The sequence below is a fragment of the Coregonus clupeaformis genome, chromosome 15 (assembly GCF_020615455.1).
Source record: "Coregonus clupeaformis isolate EN_2021a chromosome 15, ASM2061545v1, whole genome shotgun sequence".
Lineage (NCBI taxonomy): Eukaryota > Metazoa > Chordata > Actinopteri > Salmoniformes > Salmonidae > Coregonus > Coregonus clupeaformis.
The window spans coordinates 63369870-63394469 of NC_059206.1; the positions used below are offsets into that span (position 1 = coordinate 63369870).

General features: G+C 41.4%; 2 pseudogenes; one reads left to right on the forward strand and one right to left on the reverse strand.

Annotated features, from left to right (window-relative positions):
* Window positions 1–15937, reverse strand: part of LOC123492690 — a 28976-nt pseudogene extending 13039 nt beyond the window's left edge.
* Window positions 15938–15959: 22 nt separating this feature from the next.
* LOC123492691 overlaps window positions 15960–24600 on the forward strand; it is a 40127-nt pseudogene continuing 31486 nt past the window's right edge.

Consider the following 24600-nt stretch of genomic DNA (forward strand, 5'->3'; position numbering starts at 1 on the left):
TTAAAGTAAATACCAATATCAATACCCACTGTTAAAACATAGGCCCAGACAGGCTTTGCACGGATACAAGGGTGCTGTGAAGCGTGACAGACGCTCAATGATATGCAGTGGATTGTATAAAGTGGTCTCGTCTCCTAGTCTCGTCTCCTAGTCTCGTCTCCTTTTTTTCTAGATGGGTGAGAACCTTCCAGTTGCCAGCTCATCTCCCATATTGCCAGCCCAGGATTCGAACCAGCAACCTACTGGTCCGCCTCTCTAACCTCTGAGCTACCTACCAACGCCCCGTCAACATCTGCACTGTTACGAACAGTTTATTGGATGTGTGACGTCATCCGCCCTGGCCCCTGAGCAGCAGTGTACGAGCACCATGGGCCGGCTGATTTATTTGATTGCCAGGCGATGATTGTTTAGAAGAGGTGGGAACACAGTCACATCCAAGCCTTTATGTGGAAACGAGGATATCCACACGTACTAAAACAAAGCAAATCGTCAACAGCGGAGAAAAAAAAAAAAACAGTATCAGATATTTACTGCTCTCCGTTTTCCATTGACATCTGGCTGTCAGAAAAGTCAGATACAAACTGGTTCAGTTCTACGTCGCCAGCATTCTCTTCTCATCTTCTCCTGAATTACAACTTTTGTAATAATCTGGGGAAGATTATTCCCAATTTGTTGCCGTGGGAAGTTAATTAGTCCAGATGGGTTTGACGTCTGAATGGAACGAGGCTTTGACTGAGTTTATTGTAGTATCGGAATATAATTTTAATAATAAACAAAAAAAGTTCAAAAGAATACAACCCTACACCGCTGAATTTCAATAGTTTCGCTGGAATACGAGTTTTAGATATCATTTGACACTGAGGAAATGAACAGCATGTTATATTACACTGCATTAGAGCATCTCTGGTTTAGCTCTGGGAGGTTGTGCAAAGCCTCAAGATGAATGGCGTCGACACAAAGCATAAACATCCAAACCGAATCTCTGCCTGTCTCTCATTACGCGTTGACACTTCCTAAGACTCTTCTCTCATCACCCGAAACATGTAAATGTTTTCATTTTTTAAAATGAAAGCAATCAAGGTTAAACATCTACTTCAAGATAAATCACCGAAAGGTTTTCGAGAAAGTGAATTTGTTTCGGGAAAAAGCCTGTCTATTGTTGGAAACTGAAATGTTAGGCCAAAGTTTGAAACGGATCCCCTATATATGCAGATTCCCTTGTGCCTTTCATCCATCATCGCTAGATATTAGAGATTCAGATGGAGAATACCTGCCTGGGAAATCACAAATGGCCATTAAAGTACAGACAGACCGCTGTATCCAGCCAAGCATTGATGGAAACGCTGGATCTTAGACAAGGGCTCGTGGTTCCAAATGGAAAGCAATTTCAGAGAAGTACATCCCAAAGCAAAATCATGGAACACTTAAAACTCAAATTGTCGCTGAAGAGGCGCTCAGGCCTACTTCGATTTTAAGGACGAAACGAAAAATGAAATGGCATATTTTAAGACCCCCGGGCCTTTAGGGTGGTGGAACGTTGAGGGGTTTTGACCATTATGAGTGTGAATCACAGATGTGGAAGGGCCCTGCAACTTCAACAACAAGTCACTTCTTTCTTCACTTTACCCTTTTCTCTGGTTTCTTCTTCTTGGCCTCGCTGTTTTTGGGAGAGGGGTTCGGCAGTGGAGGTGGAGGACCTTGCTGGGGATGAGGGACTGAGGAGGTGTGGGCTTGGAGGCACACTGACACTTCGAGTCTCCTGCAGTTGGCATGGACACCTCCCCCTCACTGCAGTGGGGAAAACGGAGAGAAGATTCATTTAACACTTCTATCCAAAGAGACCTGATCAATCTATAAAGATGAAGCGTTACAGATCTCGCGATAGAAATGTAAAGGTCATTTCCGATTGAGCCGACATAAGCAGCGTTTACCACGAATGTAGTCTCCGCTAAAACAGGAACCTTTCCTTTAAATTTCAATCACGCTGTAAAGCTGAATTTCCCACGATTTAGATTTAATAGAGCTCCTTAAGCTCTGTTCTAATAACCACACCAGCATACAATGCATTGGACACATGCTAAGTGGTATGCTAGTACGGATATTAGAATGTCGCCTTAAAGTTGACAGTGACACATGAATTAAGTATATCTGGCCCATGCGGGGAATTGAACCCAGAACCCTGGTGTTGCCAGCACCATGCTCTAACAACCCACTAGAGTGAGGATATTCAACTTCCAGTTACAGCAGTACTGCTGGTTTTATTTGATCCCTGCTATTGATGCTACTGATTAGAATCCAGGAGAACTGGTTTGTAAGGTGGAGATCAGAGGCTGACTATAAGAGATGGATAGAAATCAGCAGAACTGGAGTTGAACGCTCCTCTGCAGTACCGTTCAGATAATGCTGTATGATACTGCACCAAGTTCCAATACACAATATATTTGAAAACCTTGTATCTTCAGGTTGGCTATTTTGCTTTTTTGAACCCAGAGCAAATTTTTATTAACCTATAACCAGGAAGAGTGAGAACAGGATTTACAACGACAGGCACTAATACCCTTTTCACACTACAGAGCCGAGCCGAGCCAAGCTGTACTGAGCTGGCCTGGCGTATGCATCCACCACAGTTGCTGGAATTGTTCAGGAAAGAACAATGTGAAAAATAAAATATCCCAACCAGCGCAGTACGTCTTGGGGTGGGTCTGACAGTGTGGAAAGGGGAATAACAAGCCATCTAACCTGACAGATGGAACTTTGAATTGAGAATGACGGGCGAGGATCGTTGGATATGATGGCTATTCATTGAGATGTACTTTGCCTAATTAGTTTCAGCAACATAAATGTTGCAGTAATGATAGAGAAAACCTTATTTATAGACCCAATGGGAGGAAAGACCAGCCTCCTGAAGCTTGTTTTCATGGGAAAATGACAGTGTCCACGAAAACAAGGAAATATAGTTTTAAACGTCATTTCAGGTTTAAGTTTGGACGTAAAGTCATACTTTACCCACATTTTAATTCTATGTTGAGAGCGGAGGTTCAGAACTCCAAAGGTTTACCTTTAAAACAACATGGCGATAAACCTTTTAAATGCTGTCGTTTTCTCCTGTTGTTGTTCTCTGTTGCTCAAAATGCCCAGACAGTATCCCTGAAGGTCTTCACTTTACTTCAGTTAGTCATCTCATAACAAACGGATGAGGCCCGACTGAAATATCCCTCAAAAAAAGCTCCACACTTTATCTGTACTGTGATTGAACTTTTTTTAACAGTGTCACAAAAGCCCCATTGAAACACATACCAAAAATAAACATCGGAATTGGATACGTGGAAAAACCTAAAACATAATCCTGCCGTCCTTTTCGCACACATTCCCGAACGCTCCAAAAATAACATGTAGAGAGGATAGCCTTTTGATGAGGGCTACATTACCTATTCATACTAATCCTCTGGTTTTTTACCACCTGGTTCTCCTCTCTGGAAGCCATTATTGACATGTTAATGATCACAGAGACTGTTTGCCCTTGTATGTTAATGCATGACAGAGGCGCGATATAACAACAGGGTTGTAGCACGCCGCCAGTCACGCAGACGGCATGCCGTTTGACTTTGGCAGTTGGGGTTGCCTAGTGCGGCGCTAGTGATGGGACATGTTTGTGCACTTGAGTTCAATTATTTGTTTGAACTTTGATAGTTAAAAAAGGTCTGGTTGTAATATTAGAATGAGACGGAAAGGCATTTTATTAAGATCTAGGACTGTTACTAATACAGCAAAACAAACAATGTGTCGCTAATGAGTTGCCTCAGACGCCATCAACGACTCAAGTGTGAGAACTTACCCTACAGCTTGCTATAGCTATGTGGTTGACAACATCAAGGCCGTACCAAAGGAATGGCGTCTGTTCTTTGAAGAATGAAGTTCCCCTCAGGAAGAAAGACAGTTATTCTCAATCGCAGTCTGAACAACGTCAGTATTTCATCTCCGAGGGAGGTCTTAGCAGAAGTTGAAACAGGATGTGACAGAGATGGAACACTGTCACCAACAAACTACGTACCTCCTCTGTTCTTCTCCTTCTCCAGCAGTGTTTGCTTCAGTTGCTCGATGTCCCTCTTCAACTTGGTGTTCTCCACCATCAGTTTCTTCTCTTCTCTGACGGTGGCTTGCACTCTATGTTCAGACAGACAAGCTCCTGTCGACTTTTATAGGGACTAACATGCATCATCTAGTTCTATCCTACAGCCTCTTTCCCTCCCCAACTTTGGCTTTAAACCGGGTCTCCAGCTAGGCTACTTCACCTGAGAATGTGCACTCATGTGAGAGAGTTGAGGTCAAACTCATTCAATTAAAGTCTTTTTTAGAAAGAATTTCAACCATTTGAGAATGCTTGAGGAATACATTTGACCCCATACTCTGCTTGAGATTGAGTGTTGCGCATGCATCTCTATGTTTGCATGTGTCTTTGTGTGTGTGTGTGTGTGTGTGTGTGCTTTCGGCGTCTCTTACTGGCTTTCTCCTTGAGCAGCTGGACCTGCTGTTTGAGGTAGTCTATGATGTGATCGGCTCCGCTGCCCGCTGTTCCAGCCTCGTTATGGATGGAGTGTGACCCGACATCTTGACCAGGGACAGGGAGCGTGTTACTAGGAACCTGGAAACCAGAAAACAAAACCTAACAGTGAAAGAACCCCAGGTATTTACTGTACAAGACACACTTGAAACAGAGAGACATTCTGGAATTTGGGAAAGCAACCCTAACACAAAACACAATGACAAATAGAGAATGAGAAATAGAATTGTGAGCGGTCCACCATCACTTAAATGGAAAAGTCTGTTCTAAGAATTATATTTCTGTGCTACAGTAAAGAACAGACATTTAAAACATGAGGGATGTTATCATGTAATATATGGCCTCATAACATCAGGGAACCTGGGAAGTTGGAAGCATCCCAAAGACAAGACAACCACAAGAGAATCCCAGGTTGCTGCTACAGCACACAGGCATGTTAGCTCATAATAATAGCCATGGGACATCTGCCTGGCCTATTCAAGAACTGGCTGGCTTCCTTCCACAAGCAATGCAGAGATAATCAAATCCAATTTGATTTGTCACATGCGCCCGAATACAAGCAAGTGTAGACTTTACTGTGAAATGATTATATATGAGCCCTTTCCCAACAATGCAGTTAAAAAAGTAAGAACATTTGCTAATGGATAAAAATAAAGTAGTAACACAATAACGAGGCTTATATATACAAACAAGGAGTACCAGTACTGTGTCAGTGCACTGGGGTACGTGGTAGTTGGGGGTGATTTATTGAGGTAATATGTACATGTAGGTTTGGTTAGGTGATTGATTGATTGAAGTACTATGTACATGTAGGTTTTGGTTTGGTGATTGATTGATTGAAGTACTATGTACATGTAGGTTTGGTTAGGTGATTGATTGAAGTACTATGTACATGTAGGTTTGGTTAGGTGATTGATTGATTGAAGTACTATGTACATGTAGGTTTGGTTAGTGATTGATTGAAGTACTATGTACATGTAGGTTTGGTTAGGTGATTTTGAAGTACTATGTACATGTAGGTTTGGTTAGGGGATTGATTGATTGAAGTACTATGTACATGTAGGTTTGGTTAGGTGATTGATTGATTGAAGTACTATGTACATGTAGGTTTGGTTAGGTGATTGATTGATTGAAGTACTATGTACATGTAGGTTTGGTTAGGTGATTGATTGATTGATTGAAGTACTATGTAGGTTTGGTTAGGTGATTGATTGATTGAAGTACTATGTAGGTTTGGTTTGGTGATTGATTGAAGTACTATGTTTTTTTTTTACATGTAGGTTTGGTTAGGTGATTGATTGATTGAGGTACTATGTAGGTTTGGTTAGGTGATTGATTGATTGAAGTTACTATGTAGGTTTGGTTAGGTGATTGATTGATTGAAGTACTATGTACATGTAGGTTTGGTTAGGTGATTGATTGAAGTACTATGTACATGTAGGTTTGGTTAGGTGATTGATTGAAGTACTATGTACATGTAGGTTTGGTTAGGTGATTGATTGATTGATTGAAGTATTATGTACATGTAGGTTTGTTTAGGTGATTGATTGATTGATTGAAGTACTATGTACATGTAGGTTTGGTTAGGTGATTGATTGATTGAAGTACTATGTACATGTAGGTTTGGTTAGGTGATTGATTGATTGAAGTACTATGTACATGTATGTTTGGTTAGGTGATTGATTGATTGAAGTACTATGTAGGTTTGGTTAGGTGATTGATTGATTGAAGTACTAATGTAGGTTTGGTTAGGTGATTGATTGATTGAAGTACTATGTACATGTAGGTTTGGTTAGGTGATTGATTGATTGAAGTACTATGTACATGTAGGTTTGGTTAGGTGATTGATTGATTTTAGTACTATGTACAGTGAGGGAAAAAGTATTTGATCCCCTGAAGGTTTTGTACGTTGCCCACTGACAAAGAAATGATCAGTTATAATTTTAATGGTAGGTTTATTTTGAACAGTGAGAGACAGAATAACATCAACAAAATCCAGAAAAATGCATGTCAAAAATATTATAAATTGATTTGCATTTTAATGAGGGAAATAAGTATTTGACCTCTAATCAGAAAGATTTCTGGCTCCCAGGTAATGAGCGAGGATTAGGAGCACACCTAAAGAGTGCTTAATCTCAGCTTGTTACCTGTATAAAAGACACCTGTCCACAGAAGCAAATCAATCAATCAGATTCCAAATTTCAATGGCCAAGACCAAAGAGCTCTCCAAGGATGCTCAGGGACAAGATTGTAGACCTACACAAGGCTGGAATGGGCTACAAGACCATCGGCCAAGCAGCTTGGTGAGAAGGTGAAACAGTGGTGTGATTATTCGCAAATGGAAGAAACACAAAAAGAACTAACGGCCTGGGCTTCAAAGATCACCCCGTGGAGCTGCAATGATCAAAGAGAACGGTGAGGAATTGGCCCAGAACTACACGGGAGGATCTTGAAGTCAATGATTCAAGGCAGCTGGGACCAAGTACCAAGAAAACAATTGGTAACACACTACGCCGTGAAGGACTGAAATCTGCAGTGCCCGCAAGGTCCCCCCTGCTCAAGAAAAGCACAATACATGCCTAATTCTGAAGTTTAAGACAATGAACATCTGAATGATTTAGGAGGAGAACTGGTTGAAAGTGTTGTGGTAGAAGGAGACCAAAATGGAGCTCTTTGGCATCAACTCAACTCGCCGTGGTTTGGAGGAGGGAGGAATGGCTGCCTATGACCCTAAGAATGACTTACATTCCCACCATCAAACATGGAGGTGGGAAACATTATGCTTTGGGAAAGGTGCTGCTAAGGGGACAGGACAACTTTCACCGCATCAAAGGGACGATGGACGGGCAAGTAGTCAAATCTTGGGGTGAGAACCTCCTCCTCAGCCAGGGCATTGAAAATGGGTGAGGATGGGTATTCAGCATGACAATGAATTCCAAAACACACTCAAGTGCAGCAAAGGAGGCTCATAGTATAGGGGGCAAATAAGGTCTGAAGTGGATTAGAGTCTCAGACCTAATCCCATAGAAAATCTGTGGAGGGAGGGCTGAAGGTTCGAGTTGCCAAACGTGAAACCTTAATGACTTGGAGAAGATCTGCAAAGAGGAGTGGGACAAAATCCCTCTGAGATGTGTGCAAACGTGGCCAACTATAAGAAACGCCTGACCCATGTCATGTTTTGCAGAGGGGTCAAATATTTATTTCCCTCATTAAATGCAAATGAATTCATAACATTTTTGACATGCATTTTCTGGATTTTTGTTGTTGTTATTTGTTCTACTGTTCAAATAAACCTACCATATAAAATTATAGACTGATCATTTCTTTGTCAGTGGGCAAACGTATAAAATCAGCAGGGATAAATATTTTTTCTCACTGTACATGTAGGTTTGGTTAGGTGATTGATTGATTGATTGATTGAAGTACTATGTAGGTTTGGTTAGGTGATTGATTGATTGAAGTACTATGTAGGTTTGGTTTGGTGATTGATTGAAGTACTATGTAGGTTTGGTTTGGAGATTGATTGAAGTACTATGTAGGTTTGGTTTGGTGATTGATTGATTGAAGTACTATGTACATGTAGGTTTGGTTTGGTGATGAAAATGAGTCAATAAATTAGCTTATCCCTTCTTTTTCCCCCTCCCTCTATCATTCCCTCTCTCTGGGGATTCGGAAGGAGGTTGCTGTTTCTTCTCAGCGCCGAGTCTGTAAACCAAATAAATGTATTGACAAACTCCAGGTCAACTTGGTCAAACCGAATTCTTCAATGACACAGCAAAAAAGCCAAACCATATGACATTAAATGAAATAACCTGTTGTTTTTTTTTATCTCTTTTTGGTGTTTGCTCCGTTTTTTTCTTCCTTTATAGGCACAAATGGGCAAATCACATTACAGACATCATCGGCGATGTGTGTGTTTGGTTTTAGGGCTACTTTTAGAGTTCAAAAAGGGATCAAACGACAGCCTTGTGCCACTCAACCAAAACGCAGCTGGACGACAGTTAGGGCTTTTCTTGTAATGTGAAATGTGCCTTGGACATGTACAGGCTTTGGCAATCCTCTCCCGTTGACAAAGGAAATAAAAAGAGAGGGGGAATTCTACAAGGGCTCAGGCGAAGGAGGAGAAAGAAAACGTTGTACACATAGGCTTAGTACAGGGTGGTGCTGGGAAACAACAGATGGAGTGAGATGAAAACAAAAAATATCAGGGATGAGGAAATTAGAAACACAAAAAGAGCTGGAGTTGATAATATAGGGGATCAAAGAAGTTTGTTTGCTCGAAGGCTCGGAATCGATTTAACTGGGCCCTGTGGTGGAAGAATTTACGAGCACCACAATAGGGCTGTTTTAATTTGCATAACTCCTGAAAATGAGCCCAGGGGCTGGGGCTGTGGGGCCTTGCCGAGCCACCTCTGACAGCAGCCCAGACCACAGGACGGGCCTCCAGGCAGGCTGCCTGAAACAAGGAGTCCCCCAGGGATCAGTATCGCTAGATTGACATTGGACAACACTGCAGAGCTGATAGCTTAATAGAGGAGTTGATCATAACTGGCTCTGGATGTTATCATACAATTCATAAGGTAGCCTCTAAGAAATGTAAATAAAACTGCGTTGAGCTTGAGGTGACTGAAAATGTTGTTTGACGCAAGAAACCACTATACAAAATAAAATGCATTATTATTCCCAAACCATAGTTACAGAGAATCAGACAAATTATGCTACCCTCTGCCTATTGGCTACTTAGTTTATTCTAGACTGTCTCAAAATACAACACTTCCCCTTTAAGACATAAAAAAGCTCTTTACCTGAATCGCTTTTCAAAGATGTTTTGTGCTCTTGTAGGAAGCAATCACTCCCCCATTGTTGACTAGAAATGAGCTATAACTGGGCTAATAACTCACTAACTAGCAAAGAATATGAACAAATGTGCACAAGTGGCTACATGCAGCTCTCACTTTGACCTCCCAACCACTCATACTGTAGCCTAAACACAGTCCAGTTCAAAGTGAATGGCACAGATCCATATATGGCAATGGCTATTTGCATATAGGCCTACTGCAGCTCTGATTGGTTATGGTGCACCGGTCTGTGTAGAATACGGGCCTGAGTCGTGCCTGTCAATGCGCTCTGCCGACAAGAAAATCTCTTGCACAGTTCGTTATGCATACCAAATCTTGCATAGCTCGCTTTGTTTCGGTATATTACATTGAAAGTGGTTAATATTGCGTTGATCCGATCACAATTACCACAGTAGAATGAAATGTTGATAGTGTTAACTAAAGGGGAAAACTGTAGAAAGTTGAGTGAAGTTCAACCTCGTGCTTCTCTGCGCGGGCTCGTATTTCTTCTGCGCGGCAGTCCGAGGTGAGCTGCTCGCGGGCACATTGGTTGAGAGGATAAAACATAACAATCATCACTTCCAACTCAAAGTCTATAGAAGCCTGTACAGGCCTGGTTCCAAAACCACTTCTACTCTGCACCTGAAACATTGAACACTCCACTACCTACGGTTGTCACGACACCAGTATCGCGATACTCAGAGGTATCATGGCAAAGAAACAGAACATGAAGCGGATTGAATTTCCTGAGGAAAATAGTCCTAATGTTGGAAACAAGCAGCTTTAAGTTGTCACCCAGAATCACGTTTATTTTCCAGGCTATAGCACACAATATTTGACATTCAGTAGGTTTTTTAAAGGACCACAGAGTTTAGTCTGCTTTGTGTTTTCCTTGTTGCCAGGAAAATCAGGGTAACGTAGTATCACTACCAAGTAATAGTATCAGTACCAGTAATAGCATCAGTACCAGTAATAGTATCCCTACCAGTAATAGTATCTGTGCCAGTAATAGTATCAGTACCAGTAATAGTATCAGTACCAGTAATAGCATACCTACCAGTAATAGTATCTGTGCCAGTAATAGTATCAGTACCAGTAATAGCATACCTACCAGTAATAGTATCACTACCAGTAATATCATACCTACCAGTAATAGTATCACTATCAGTAATAAAATCAGTACCAGTAATAGTATCAGTACCAGTAATAGTATCAGTAATAGTATCAGTACCAGTAATAGTATCAGTACCAGTAATAGCATACCTACCAGTAATAGTATCAGTACCAGTAATAGTATCAGTACCAGTAATAGCATACCTACCAGTAATAGTATCTGTACCAGTAATAGTATCAGTACCAGTAATAGTATCAGTACCAGTAATAGTATCACTACCAGTAATAGTATCACTACCAGTAATAGTATCAGTACCAGTAATAGTATCAGTACCAGTAATAGTATCACTACCAGTAATAGTATCACTACCAGTAATAGTATCAGTACCAGTAATAGTATCACTACCAGTAATAGTATCACTACCAGTAATAGTATCACTACCAGTAATAGTATCACATTTTTACATTACATTTTAGTCATTTAGCAGACTTATCCAGAGCGACTTACAGTTAGTGCATACATATTTTTATTTTTTTATATATTTTTTTCATACCCCCTGTGGAAACGAACCCACAACCCAGGCGTTGCAGAAACGCCATGCTCTACCAACTGAGCTACATCCCTGCCGGCCATTCCCTCCTACCCTGGACGACGCTGGGCCAATATGCGCGCGCCCCATGGGTCTCCGGCCGCGGCCGGCTACGACAGAGCCTGGATTCGAACCAGGATCTCTAGTGGCACAGTGGCACAGCTAGCACTGGTAGTAATAGTATCACTACCAGTAATAGCCTACTATTGGGAGGGTGGGATGTAGAGTGAAACTAAAGAGGACTAGGGGAGACTGGTACTCACGTGACAGACAGATAGCAGCTGTCAATTCATATCCCCTTCCCTTCGGCATTTACTATATGACTGGTGTCCTATCAATATCAAATGCTTTGTAAACAACAGGTGTAGACTAACAGTGAAATGCTTCCTTACATCAGAAAATACATAATGATGAATAACTTATTGCTCAGCTGGTGGCCAATATAATATAGCCTAGTCTGATGTTGAACCGTACCTTGTTCCAATTCTCTATGGGAAGGTATAAGAGACGACATGCGAAATAAATGTTTGATTCATCCCTAAAGTCTGTTTTTCTTTTCACCTCATTTAGGGGGACAGTGACAACACAACAGACGCAGGACCATTCAGAAACAACCCAGGCAATGGGTGATAGGCCTTGTACGAGTAGGACATAGCTCAGTTTTCCTGCACTACCACCACCCACTATTCCCAGTTGGGTGATAGGCCTAGTACAAGTAGTAGCTAGCTCCGTTTTCCAAGTTGGGTGATAGGCCTAGTACAAGTAGGAGCTAGCTCCGTTTTCCCAGTTGGGTGATAGGCCTAGTACAAGTAGGAGCTAGCTCCGTTTTCCCAGTTGGGTGATAGGCATAGTACAAGTAGGAGCTAGCTCCGTTTTCCCAGTTGGGTGATAGGCCTAGTCAAGTGGAGCTAGCTCGTTTTCCCAGTTGGGTGATAGGCCTAGTACAAGTAGGATCTAGCTCCGTTTTCCCAGTTGGGTGATAGGCCTAGTACAAGTAGGGAGTTAGCTCCGTTTTCCAGTTGGGTGATAGGCCTAGTACAAGTAGGATCTAGCTCCGTTTTCCCAGTTGGGTGATAGGCCTAGTACAAGTAGGATCTAGCTCCGTTTTCCCAGTTGGGTGATAGGCCTAGTACAAGTAGGAACTAGCTCCGTTTTCCCAGTTGGGTGATAGGCCTAGTACAAGTAGGATCTAGCTCTGTTTTCCCAGTTGGGTGATAGGCCTAGTACAAGTAGGATCTAGCTCCGTTTTCCCAGTTGGGTGATAGTGAGAAAAGCATAAAAAGCAAGAGACCTCAAAAGTATGTGTACCCTTTCATCTCTCTTTGGGGAACAGCGACAACAGAAGCACCAAGGCGTTGTGTGGTAGTAGAAGTAAGCCTAGATTCTCTATCTGTTCCCTCACCACCAGCCGTTCCCAGTTTGCCACAGTAGGATCGAAACGTTGATAGTGTTAAACTAAAGGGAAACAGCTGGTGGTGGAGGAAGAAAAAACAGATAGAGGGATCTAAGCATGATCTAGTGTACCAGGGTCACTTAAGAGTGCGTTCGTAAATTCACTCTGGAGTGGCAGAGAGTGTTCAGAGTGCGCTCTGGGCGTTTGTAAATTCAGAGCGTTGTCAGATTGTCCGTTCGTAAATTCCTCATTATCAAGCGCTCTAGACGCTCGAACCAGAGCGCTCGCATTTCAGGGCAGAGCATCCAGAGTGAATTTACGAACGCACCCTTAGTCTCCACTGTGAGGGGTGTGTGTGTGTAGATGAGATGGAACACCAGGCTGCTTGCGAGGCAATGAGAACAGTGTGGGCCACAGCAGGCCAGCATAGATCTGAACACTTTAAAAGGGACCAAGGCTTTTTCTTATAAGGGACAGATATTAGGAACAGCTTTGAACTGCGGCTTTGGCCTTTCCATCACTCTCTCGCTGGCTGGCTTTCTTGCCGTCATAATGTCATCACTCAGTAGGCATTGGTGTTGAAATACGTGGATGCGGTCAAAGGAGTCAGTCTAAGCACCAGTAGGTCGTCCAGCCCAATAGCCCTAGTATAACCCATCCCTTACTGAATGGGAGTAGGATTTTTTTAGCAATAATGCAAACAATATGTTTATTGTTTACAGTGCTTGCCCAAAGTGTTTTTGGCACTTCAAATCCGTAAGAGTCTATCAATCTAAGTAACATAAGAAAAAGCCACATCAAAGTCCGTCAGTTTAAGCTAGAGATGTCAGGTTTCTAGCATGGGCTGCGTCTCAATCCACCGCATCCGCCTATGTCGGCCTTCAGCATCTATGGTGGAAGGTGGCCGAGCTACAGCAGTGTTTGGCATGAACAGTTTGGCCTACAAACTATTATGACCACTCTATGGAAAGGGGAGACTCTCACAAACACCATGGTGTTCTCTGTGTCACCGGACTCATCTGAAGGTAACCCATACAAACAAATGGAAGTATGGAGGTAGTTTTGTGCCAACAGAAATAAGGGGTTATGTGTCCAAAAAAACTACAATATTTTCTGATCTTTCTTATATCTCCAAGATATAGGACACACATTTCAAAACCTTATTCCTTATGATGAAATGTTTTACTGTATTTTCTTACATTTATGAATGTGTTATTCAATGTGTGGATGCTATGGGCTATAGTAGTAAAGTCCAAATTCAATTTTTATCAAATAATTTACAAATATTTTTTTCTAATACCTAACAGGATCCTAAAATTATAAATCAAATAGCTGAATGATCCATAGTATGACCATCTTAAAACAATTCCATTGTTTGCTTAGTACAACAGCTTAGACCTTTAGAGGTTATTAAAGGAATATGCTGATATGGCAATAACTGATGCCAGCAGTGCACTGCATGGTTTTCTTTTGGGACTGATATTCACATATATAATGAAGGGTGCACTTACAGTAAAATGTGTCTGACTGATATCTGAACAGATCAGTCACTTGATAGATTATAATGGTTTGGGACAATGATGGGGTTGTTTTGATGGAAGCCAGTGACTTTGCATGACATTCTCCAATTTTCAAAATGTTGTGGTTCTGGCCAAGACAGTTCTGGCTGAGACTAGGGACATTCTTGTTACTTACATGCCTTCACAGCCTCTACTCTACTTTGACACTTGGTCAGCATTTAAATGTTGTTCTATTAATTTATGTTTGAAATGACAGTTAATGACGGGACTAGCTAGCTTTGGGACACAACATCGGGAGTCTATTGGGGTGTGTTCGTAAATTCACTCTGGAGTGCCAGAATGCGCTCCGGGCGTTCGTAAATTCAGAGCTTTGTCAGATTGTCTGTTCGTAAATTCAGCGCGTTTAGCTCTTGGAGCGTTCAGAGCGCACACTGGACACTCTGGTAGAGGAGTAGGGTTGATCCGAGCGCTCTGACCTCACACCGGCAGTCAAGCACCCAAGCTAACTGGCTAAAGTTGGCTAGCTACTTCCAGACACAAATTAGATTATACCTCACTCTAACCATTTTACTCGCCCTAGCAGAGATGGTTATGCTGTTTTCATGTTATCTAGAGCGTTGGTTGCTGTAACTGTGTTGCTGGCAACAACTGAATTACGTTTTTGTAGACGTTTACTGACACCAGTCATATTCAACGGGTGTTGCGTGTTCGTAAATGCATCAATTATTCTGCGCTCTGGCACACTCAGACGAGAGTGCTCTGAAATCGGAGTAGATAGCCAGAGTGAATTTACGAATGTAGCCTTGGTTGGACTCCCTGAGCTGGTGGGTGGCGACTGAAAATAACCCTACCACAAAATAGCCGGCTTTCCTGTCAACAAAAGCATATGTATCATCTCTAAGAACTCCACTTACCAGACGTAAAGTGAAATGTGTCCCTCGCTATCAAATATAGATTTGAATCCAACTTTTGTCCAAACCGCTCCATATTCCTGCTGTGTAAGAGTGGTAGGACCTAAGTCTCGCATGAAGTGCGTGGTCTAATGGCAGCCCGCTGTCTAACTTCACAATCATTTGGTGTTGTTTGGACAAAAGTTGGATTCGGACATTTATTTGTTAGCCAGTGCCACATTTCACTTTGTCTGGTAAATGAAGAGAATCCTAGAAATTGTACATATCCTTTTGCTGACGGAAACGTTTTTTGGTGACGCCGGATATATATGGTTATATCTGTGGTGAAACATTAACGTTAGCTAGCTCAGTTTAGCAATAGGGGTTGCATCGATCTAACTCTAAAATACCAAATTCAGAAATAACTGGCTGAATTGAAAAATAGACAACGAAAGATCAAAAATAAACATGCATTCAACTTACATCAAACTATGACCGTCTGCCTGTGATTGACACGTTTTGGAGAGTGGAACTTCGAACCCCACAGCTGTTCGAGAAAAGACCCACGTGCCCCCCATGCGCATTATCACTGGTCTGCATACCCTCTGGCTAGCTCGGGCATGCTGGTATGCATTTTCTATCCATATGATTAGACATTTGATATATGCGCTGCAGTTGCCCAGTTTATATGTTCATTATGATTTTAGGGCTAACTTGCTAGTGCCTGCGTATCCAGTAAATGTATGTATTATTTGACATTCAGAAGTAATTTGTAAATGACATTTAAAGAAAATACTAAATAAAAACATAGCAAGAATCGTACTACGAATTTTGAGTTATTTTTGTAGAAACATTGTTTATGAGATTTGATCAGGCATAGAAAATTAAGACATGCAGATAAAGTAAGCTACCTGTTGTATCCTTTGGTTTGTCAATATAAACACTGAGCAATATATACATTTAACCAAAAGCTACAAACAGCAATTGGTAAGCACGGTTGCAATGTTTACAAATTATTTTGACAGCTGAGCCTCGTCGCTGAAAATTGACGTAATCGGTCACGTTACCTCTCAGCTGCTCACAGCATCCCGAGAAAGAGAAGATTCTGCAAAATAAATCAAAATATACGGTCAGGATTGTTTGGATATGAGGACAGACGTTCACTAAACGTAAGTATTCATTGAAATTTCGAAAAGTCGTTCTTGCAGTTTTATTCATTCATTGTTTTCTGCATACTGCATCCCTTCTTGTACAAGATAACTGCAGCACTGTCGCTAGCTTTCGATTTAGCTAGCTGCCTGTATCCACTTTTACTGTTTACAAACAAGTTATATGTCTCCCTAAATACACTATTAGGTCATGCTTGTACAAGATTACAAAATAAATGAAGTGGATATGAAAGTGTGTGGTAACCATTATTTTGTGTTATGTCTGAAATTATTTCTGCGTTTAAAAGCTGTGATATAACTTGTATTTTAGCTACATTACGTCTGTTGTGTTTAGATATAGTTTCAAATCAAATTAAAATGAGTGTTTTGTAAACATGAACCAAACTGTTCATCATTTGTTTCACTGCCTCTAATGTCTTTGTGTTTTCCATAGGGTGTGTGTTGGTGCTGGAGCTGTCAACTGTGAGCAGTGAGCAGTCATGAGGCCACTGAGAGATGCCCAGCTAGGGCCTTCACCTTCTTTGCCTCCGCTCTTCCCCACGATGTGTGCGGGAGCAACGGCCTCCCCCTCACCCCTAACTCCATCAAGATCCTGGGCCGTTTCCAGCTGCTCAAGACCATTACCCACCCCAGGCTCTGCCAGTACGTAGACATCTCCAGAGGGAAGCATGGTAGGACTATCCATCTCTGTCTGTTTGTCACTGGGTCTTGTGGGGTCCTATTCTTGATACTGTGAAAGTGGATCACTCCCTCAACCTACCTTCCGTGGGAGTAAAGTGTTCTGAATGCACTGAACCCTGCACTGGTATAGCACTGATATAGCACTTTAAAAAGGCATAACTGGATTGGTGAAAGATATGTAGTGGAATCCTTGCTTTCCCTCTATTCGACTGTATCTGGCTTTCAGTGATTGTGAAGAAGGGGAAGAATCCATGGAAAATCAGGTATCATAGTATCCCGATACTGTTATTGTGACAATACTCCACTACCAGAAATATCCTAGTATTGGGAGGGTGGGATGTAGAGTGAAGCTAAAGAGGACTAGGGGAGATTGGTACTCACGTGACAGACAGATAGCAGATTTTAAATCAAATCCCCTTCCCTTCGGCATCTACTATATGACTGGTGTGCTGTTAATATAAAATAAAATTGTATTTGTCAAATTCTTCATAAACAACAAGTGTAGACTAACAGCTTACCGATCACTGCACCTGCACACAGCCCATCTGTAATTAGTCCACCCAACTACCTCATCCCCATATTGTTATTTACATTGTTATTTATTTAGCTAATTTGCACCCCAGTATCTCTATTTGCACATCATCTTCTGCACATCTATCACTCTAGTGTTAATACTAAATTGTAGTATTGGTTTTCGCCAGGCATAATGGGACGAGATTGACTCAAGTTTGCCAAAAAGCACCTGGATGATCATCAAGAGTCTTGGAAGACCGTTCTATGGACAGATGATTCAAAAGTATAACTTTTTGAACGACATGGTTCCAGTAATGCCTGGTGAAAACCAAACTCTGCATTCCACAGTAAGAACATCATACCAAAGGTCAAGCATGGTGGTGGTTGTCACGGACGTTGAAGGACGGGTCAGACCAAGGCGCAGCGTGAAATGCATCCATGTTTATTAAACCGAATAAACATACAAAACAGGAAACGTGACGTCGGAAGGCTATACACACACAAGCCAAACTCACCGAGCACAAAACAAGATCCCACAACACAGGCAGGAAAACTGGCTGCCTAAGTATGATCCCCAATCAGAGACAACGAGCGACAGCTGCCTCTGATTGGGAACCACACCCGGCCAAACATAGAAATACAAACATAGAATCAACACACACATGATATTCACACCCTGACCAAACTAACTAGAGTTCTATAGGTCAGGGCGTGACAGTGGTGGTGTGATGGTTTGGGGATGCTTTGCTGCCTCAGGACCTGGACGACTTGCCTTAATAGAAGGAACCATGAATTCTGCTCTGTATCAGAGAATTCTACAGGAGAATGTCAGACCATCCGTCTGTGAGCTGAAGCTGAAGCACATCTGGGTCATGCAGCAAGACAATGATCCAAAACACACAATCAAGTCTACATGAAAATGGCTAAAAAGCAACAAATTGGAAGTTTTGGAATGGCCTAGTCAAAGTCCAGACCTAATCCCAATTGAGGTGTGGTGGCAGGACTTGAAACGAACAGTTCATGCTTGAAAACCCACACGTCACTGAGTTAAAGCAGTTCTGCATGGAAGAGTGGGCCAAAATTCCTCCACAGCGACGTGAGACACTGATCAACAACTACAGGAAGCATTTGGTTGGAGTCATTGCAGCTAAAGGTGGCACAACAAGTTATTGAGTGTAAGGGGGCAATTACTTTTTCACACAGGGGAATTGGGTGTTGCATAACTTTGTTTATGAAATAAATATGTAATTGTTGTGTTATTTGTCCACTTATGTTCCCTTTATCTAATATTAGGTTTTGGTTGAAGATCTGATAACATTCAGTATCACAAATATGCAAAAGTAGAGAAAATTAGAAGGGGGGCAAATACTTTTTCATAGCACTGTATGTAACTCTGTGTTGTTGTTGTTTTTATCGCACTGCTTTGCTTTATCTTGGCCAGGTCGCAGTTGTAAATGAGAACTTGTTCTCAACTGCCTTACCTGGTTAAATAAAGGTGAAATGAATAATAATAATAATAATAAAAACAGTGAAACACTTACTTACGGTGTGCATTCAGAAGGAACGGTGTGCATTCAGTGTATTCCAACAGAGCCTTGACCTCCCCTTTCTATTTGGAAAAGCACCAAATAATCTTGACTTTTAAACTTCATTGCGGTCATATCCATAAGTTTAAATGTAGACTTGTACCCCCGTTTGTCATTTACAGTTGAGTAAATATGGAGAAACACCATCACAGGTTACAGCTCCTCAAGAGACTCTCTCAGCTTTCAACAATGTCCGTTTTTTTTGTAGTGTTGTTTTGTGTTACATCCGAGTCACTGTAAAATAACTAAATGTGTTTGGCAATCTCCAACTGCACAATCCTAACTTGTTACACTTTTGTTTACTACACGTATTGCCACAAGCATGTGTTTTATTAAAAGTCTCACAGAAACCAGAAATGATCCCAAATCCACAATATGCAGATTTTATTGGAGGAACCCATCATTGTTTTTAGGACACTGTAATGTTGACACATTAATGATTCTTGGCCAAAGTATACACAGTACTGTCTTGATGGACTTCCTGAGTTGTTAAAAGCTTGCTTTGTTTCATCCTCTTCATGTCCAGATGTTTTATGGTCATGGCTAGACGGGATACAGCTTATGTCAAATTGATGTCATAATTACTTTTTTTTTGGTGCATTTTAGCTAACCCTAACCCTTTTCCTAACCTTTACCTAATACTCCTAACCTGCGTAAGTTCTGCTAGCCTGCTACGAAAAGTCAATTCTTGTCAATTCTGACATAAACTGTATCCCATTTAGTCAAAACCATGTTTTGAGGTCCTGAACCCTGGACCCTTTGTTGTCAGATTTTGTAGATAACATTTTTTTTTTCATTTTTTTTTTGTGGGCTGGGTGAACGGGAAGTTATAAATGACTAAGTACAACTTTAAAGCTTTGTAATTGCAGATGTGTGTTATCTCAACACATGGTACTAGCTTTTCATTTAGAAGATCCTTCCTGGCTGTTTAACCAATCATGGTGTAGGCTTAACCTTTAATTTAAAGGCACACTCCTTCATTGGAAAAACAACAAAATGACAGCCCTACCGCTAAAAAAATTGACAACAAGCAGCAGACCGTCAAATTGAGATGTTTTGAAATCACACATTTTAAACATATAAATCAATAAAATGGTGGGGCTGACCAATGTCAAATTGATCGACCATTTCACATCTTGAGTTTTATCACCCTTTTCTTCTTCTTCCAGAACGACTGGTTGTTGTGACGGAACACTACGAAAGCAGTCTAAATGATTTCCAGAAACAGGTTCAAACTGTCAGGTATGATTTCAAGTTTCACGTTTTTTATTAGTCATACAGGGTTCCCCAACTGGCAGTATTCCCACGCATTATAGAGAGATACTGTATATGTGATCGTATACAACTGTAAGCAAGGTTTTGAAATGGCTGTTTTAGTCAAATATTATATCTGTTTGGGCTTCTTGCGGTCAATTTGCAGTCTACAAATTATTTGTAATTATGTTCCGGCCCACTGACCATCCGCTCAAGAAAAAATCGGCCCGCGGCTGAATCTAGTTGATGATCTCTGGTATACACCATCCAACGAAATGCTTACTTGCAGGTTCCTTCTCGACAATGCAGAAATAATAAAAGATAAGAACATGAACATAAAGTAAATGGCTCAGTAGAATAAAATAAACATTTTAACACAAGTATAATACAGGACGGCACAATTTATAGTCTAATATTTACACAATATAAAGACTATATAGATATAGTACATTATCATTGTACTATGTTATTGAATGTTCAGAGGACTCACCAGTTCTATCTCTCTGTAAGCAGAATGACCATGGCTTAACTGAACGAAGAAGAATAGCTTCATTACTACAGGACTAGGCTATGTACTACCCTAGCCATCTACTCGTAGACTCCGATAATAACACAAACCTCTTTCATCTAAAACGCTTAGACTCGGCAGGGGGGAAAATACATACATATTTAGTAGACACAATAACCTGTTGTAGCTTTGTTGGCTGGAAAACAAAGGCCCACTCTGAGTACCATACATAACCTTTTTCAAGCCAAACACCACAGGAACTAAAGCCACGTCCAAGTTGTATATAATGTGTATATAATAATCCTCAGGCCTTGTCTGTATGTTACAGCACAGAGAGGGTTCTCCAGATAGCCTATGAGGCCTTGGAGGGACTAGAGTTTATGAACAAACATGGGATGGTTCACAGAGCCCTCAATGCACAGAACGTCCTCATGGACGGCAAGGTAGGTTACCTCCCTTCCCTATCAGTTGGGGTCTAATGGAAAGGCTTTTAACGCCATTTGCCATTGTCATCTAGCCTGGTTAAACCTGTGCTCTCGTTCAGTCTGGTTCAACAGGCTAATTGTCATCAGGTTATTGATGCATTATTGATTATCATAAGGCTATCAATACATTGAACATTGTCATATGTAACATTGTTTCTTTGTAGGGCAACGTGAAGCTGGCTAAGTTTGGGTTGTATTACATGACAGACCACGGGGCGGATGTGGACTTTCCTATTGGGTAAGTCCTGTTAACATCTAACCTCCCATGTACAGAGAATGTGTCAATAGATTTGAAAAGCAGTTACATTGTGACTGACATTACATTAGGCAGTGAAAACATATATTTTAAAACATTTTAGTCTTAGAGTCATTTACAATAGTGAGTGCATACATTTTCATCATTTTCTTTCTGTACTGGTTCCCCGTGGGAATCAAACCCACAACCCTGGCTTTGCGAGCGCCATGCTCTACCAATTGAGCCACACAGGTTAAAAGCGATACATGTTCCACTGTACAGAGTTAACTATGATAAATTCTGATATGATAATGGACGGTTACGTGAACCTTGAACGTCTGGAACTTGTAATACTGTGGATCTTCAGATAATGGAGGTCATAGGTCCCTCTGTGAACACAACACAGTATTTAAATGCTGTTAGTGAAATAGAATGAGACATTACTATGAAATGTATGTGTAATGGTCAATCTATTGTTTATGAAAACCAGGTTTTGGATATTAAAGTAATCCATTGTTTCAAGTACTGTAATAGATAGCTGAAGTCTTATCCAAAACCCAAGGGCCCTCATGTTATAGAAAGTCTTTGTGGGTAATATCCTGTTGTTGAATGGGGGAATGATTGTGTGTGTGTGTGTGTGTGTGTGTGTGTGTGTGTGTGTGTGTGTGTGTGTGTGTGTGTGTGTGTGTGTGTGTGTGTGCGCCACTGCCTCTGATGTCCTGTGTTATCTAATCTCCAAGTAAAACATCTGGTTTGAAGATGTAATAAGCTTTATCTGTCTAGTGTTTATGGCGATTCCTTGATATGAAGCAATGTACTGTACACACATCATTTGAACAATGACTTCAAAGAAACATGAAGTTCCTGGAATATTTAGGTAGATTAATCATCAAAGTCTGTTCATTGTCAAATGGTATCTGTTGCAAAGAGGTTTCATTGAATTTAATTCAAGACAACCTCAACGCTCTCAAGTTTGCTATGCCTTTCAGGGTATTCAATTGACCCTTGACCCTCTCTCTGACTATCTCTGTCCACAGCTACCCGTCCTACCTGGCTCCAGAGGTCATCGCCCAGGGCTCAGTCCACCCTAGTGACCCCTCCCAGGGGGAGAACCCTCTGTCCTCGGGGCCCAAGACAGACGTGTGGTCCCTGGGAGTCCTGCTCTTTGAGCTGTGTGCAGTAAGCTCTCTTACACCACCATGTCTTGACCTAATGATTGATTGATTGGTTGATTGAGCTGTCAATCAAAAGTCAGGACTGTCAATGACAGATGTTATGACAATAGTATATAGCCATTGAACAGAGGGTTCATTCTCTCCTAATGTACTATCAACCTTTCAAGTAAAGTTTGACATTGTGATTAGGAGGAAGTCATTCTGTCCTCGTGTACTATCAGCCTTTTATTCACAGGGTAGAAGACTACTGCAGAACATTGAAATAAGCGAGAGATTGAAATTCATCATCACTTTGGGTAAGTGAACGTGTTGCCAAGTCCATCAGCCTGGTGAGCCACAGATGAGTTATGATGGGGTTGTGAATTGTTTATGACATGGTGGTCTGTGTGTTTTTCCTCAGGTTGCATTGACGACATAGTCACAGTCCTTGCAGAGGAGCACGGATGCTTGGATGTGATTAGGGTGAGTTTAAAATCAATCACAGGTCACTATTTATTACACTGGCCCTCGACACTAAAACCACTCTAAGAAAGGTTGATTGTCCTAGAATTCCTAGATTGCCTAATGTGTAGATTGCCTAATGTGTAGATTGTCTAATGTGTAGATTGTCTAATATGTAGATTGTCTAATGTGTAGATTGCCTAATGTGTGGTTAAGTCATGTTTTATGATGTTGTAGATAAGACTACACCTTATTATACGCTGTATTGTTGTTCCAGAAACGAATGTGATGGTAAATGACGACAATTCATCAAAAAGCAAAACAATGCACTGTAACTTGTAACTGGTGTGTGTGTGTGCGCCTCGCGCATCTGTTAGCGTGTATATGTGTGCTAATTAAATTCACATGCCCTCCATTAGACGAAGTGTTTCCCTTGTAAAAATGCTTTTAACCTTTCTCAGGCGATTTTGTTTCTTTAGGATGTTGAAAAGCCATAAGAGTGGAGGGAGATTGGGGCTGTGGGTCTGGATTGTACTGTAACTAATGCGATTGTCAACGTTCTGTTACAGGAGCTGCCTGAGAACGTTCTAACGTTATTAAGGAAATGCCTGACCTTCCTACCCTCCAGAAGGTAACTCGACCAGAGATGTTTTATGTCATGTGGATTGGACTCTATTGTGTTGGCTATCATTTCCTGTTGGGAGGCACATTCTCCATGCCTTCTCAGGGTAATGGCAGGGTAATAACAGGGTAATAACAGGGTAATAACAGGGTAATGGCAGGGTAAACACGTGAATAACATCTGCAAGAAAGCAGAATTCAGTCATAGCGAAAGTGATCTAAAACATGCCCAAATGAGAACATGGTACGTTTAGAGAGAACATTTGAGAACACTTCACATAACATTCTGGTAGTGAAATCTGAACCTTTTGATGAAGTGCGTCGATATGTTTTCAATGCGTGTTCAGTAAAGTGTGAGATTTCACTCTGTGCTTCCATCCAGACCCACCCCTGCAGAGCTGCTGGTTGACCCAGTGTTTGAGGGCGTGTCGTGTCTCTACACCCAGTTCCAGCAGCCCGTCGGGCTGTTCTCCTCCTCCCTGCGCTGTGCCCACCTGGAGCTACCAGAGGACATCAGCCAGCTCTGCAAAGGTCAGACTGCACACACACATGCCCTGACGTGGGCACACATATATATACACACACATACAGTGGGGAAAAAAAGTATTTAGTCAGCCACCAATTGTGCAAGTTCTCCCACTTAAAAAGATGAGAGAGGCCTGTAATTTCCATCATAGGTACACGTCAACTATGACAGACAAATTGAGGAAAAAAAATCCAGAAAATCACATTGTAGGATTTTTAATTAATTTATTTGCAAATTATGGTGGAAAATAAGTATTTGGTCACCTACAAACAAGCAAGATTTCTGGATCTCACAGACCTGTAACTTCTTCTTTAAGAGGCTTCTCTGTCCTCCACTCGTTACCTGTATTAATGGCACCTGTTTGAACTTGTTATCAGTATAAAAGACACCTGTCCACAACCTCAAACAGTCACACTCCAAACTCCACTATGGCCAAGACCAAAGAGCTGTCAAAGGACACCAGAAACAAAATTGTAGACCTGCACCAGGCTGGGAAGACTG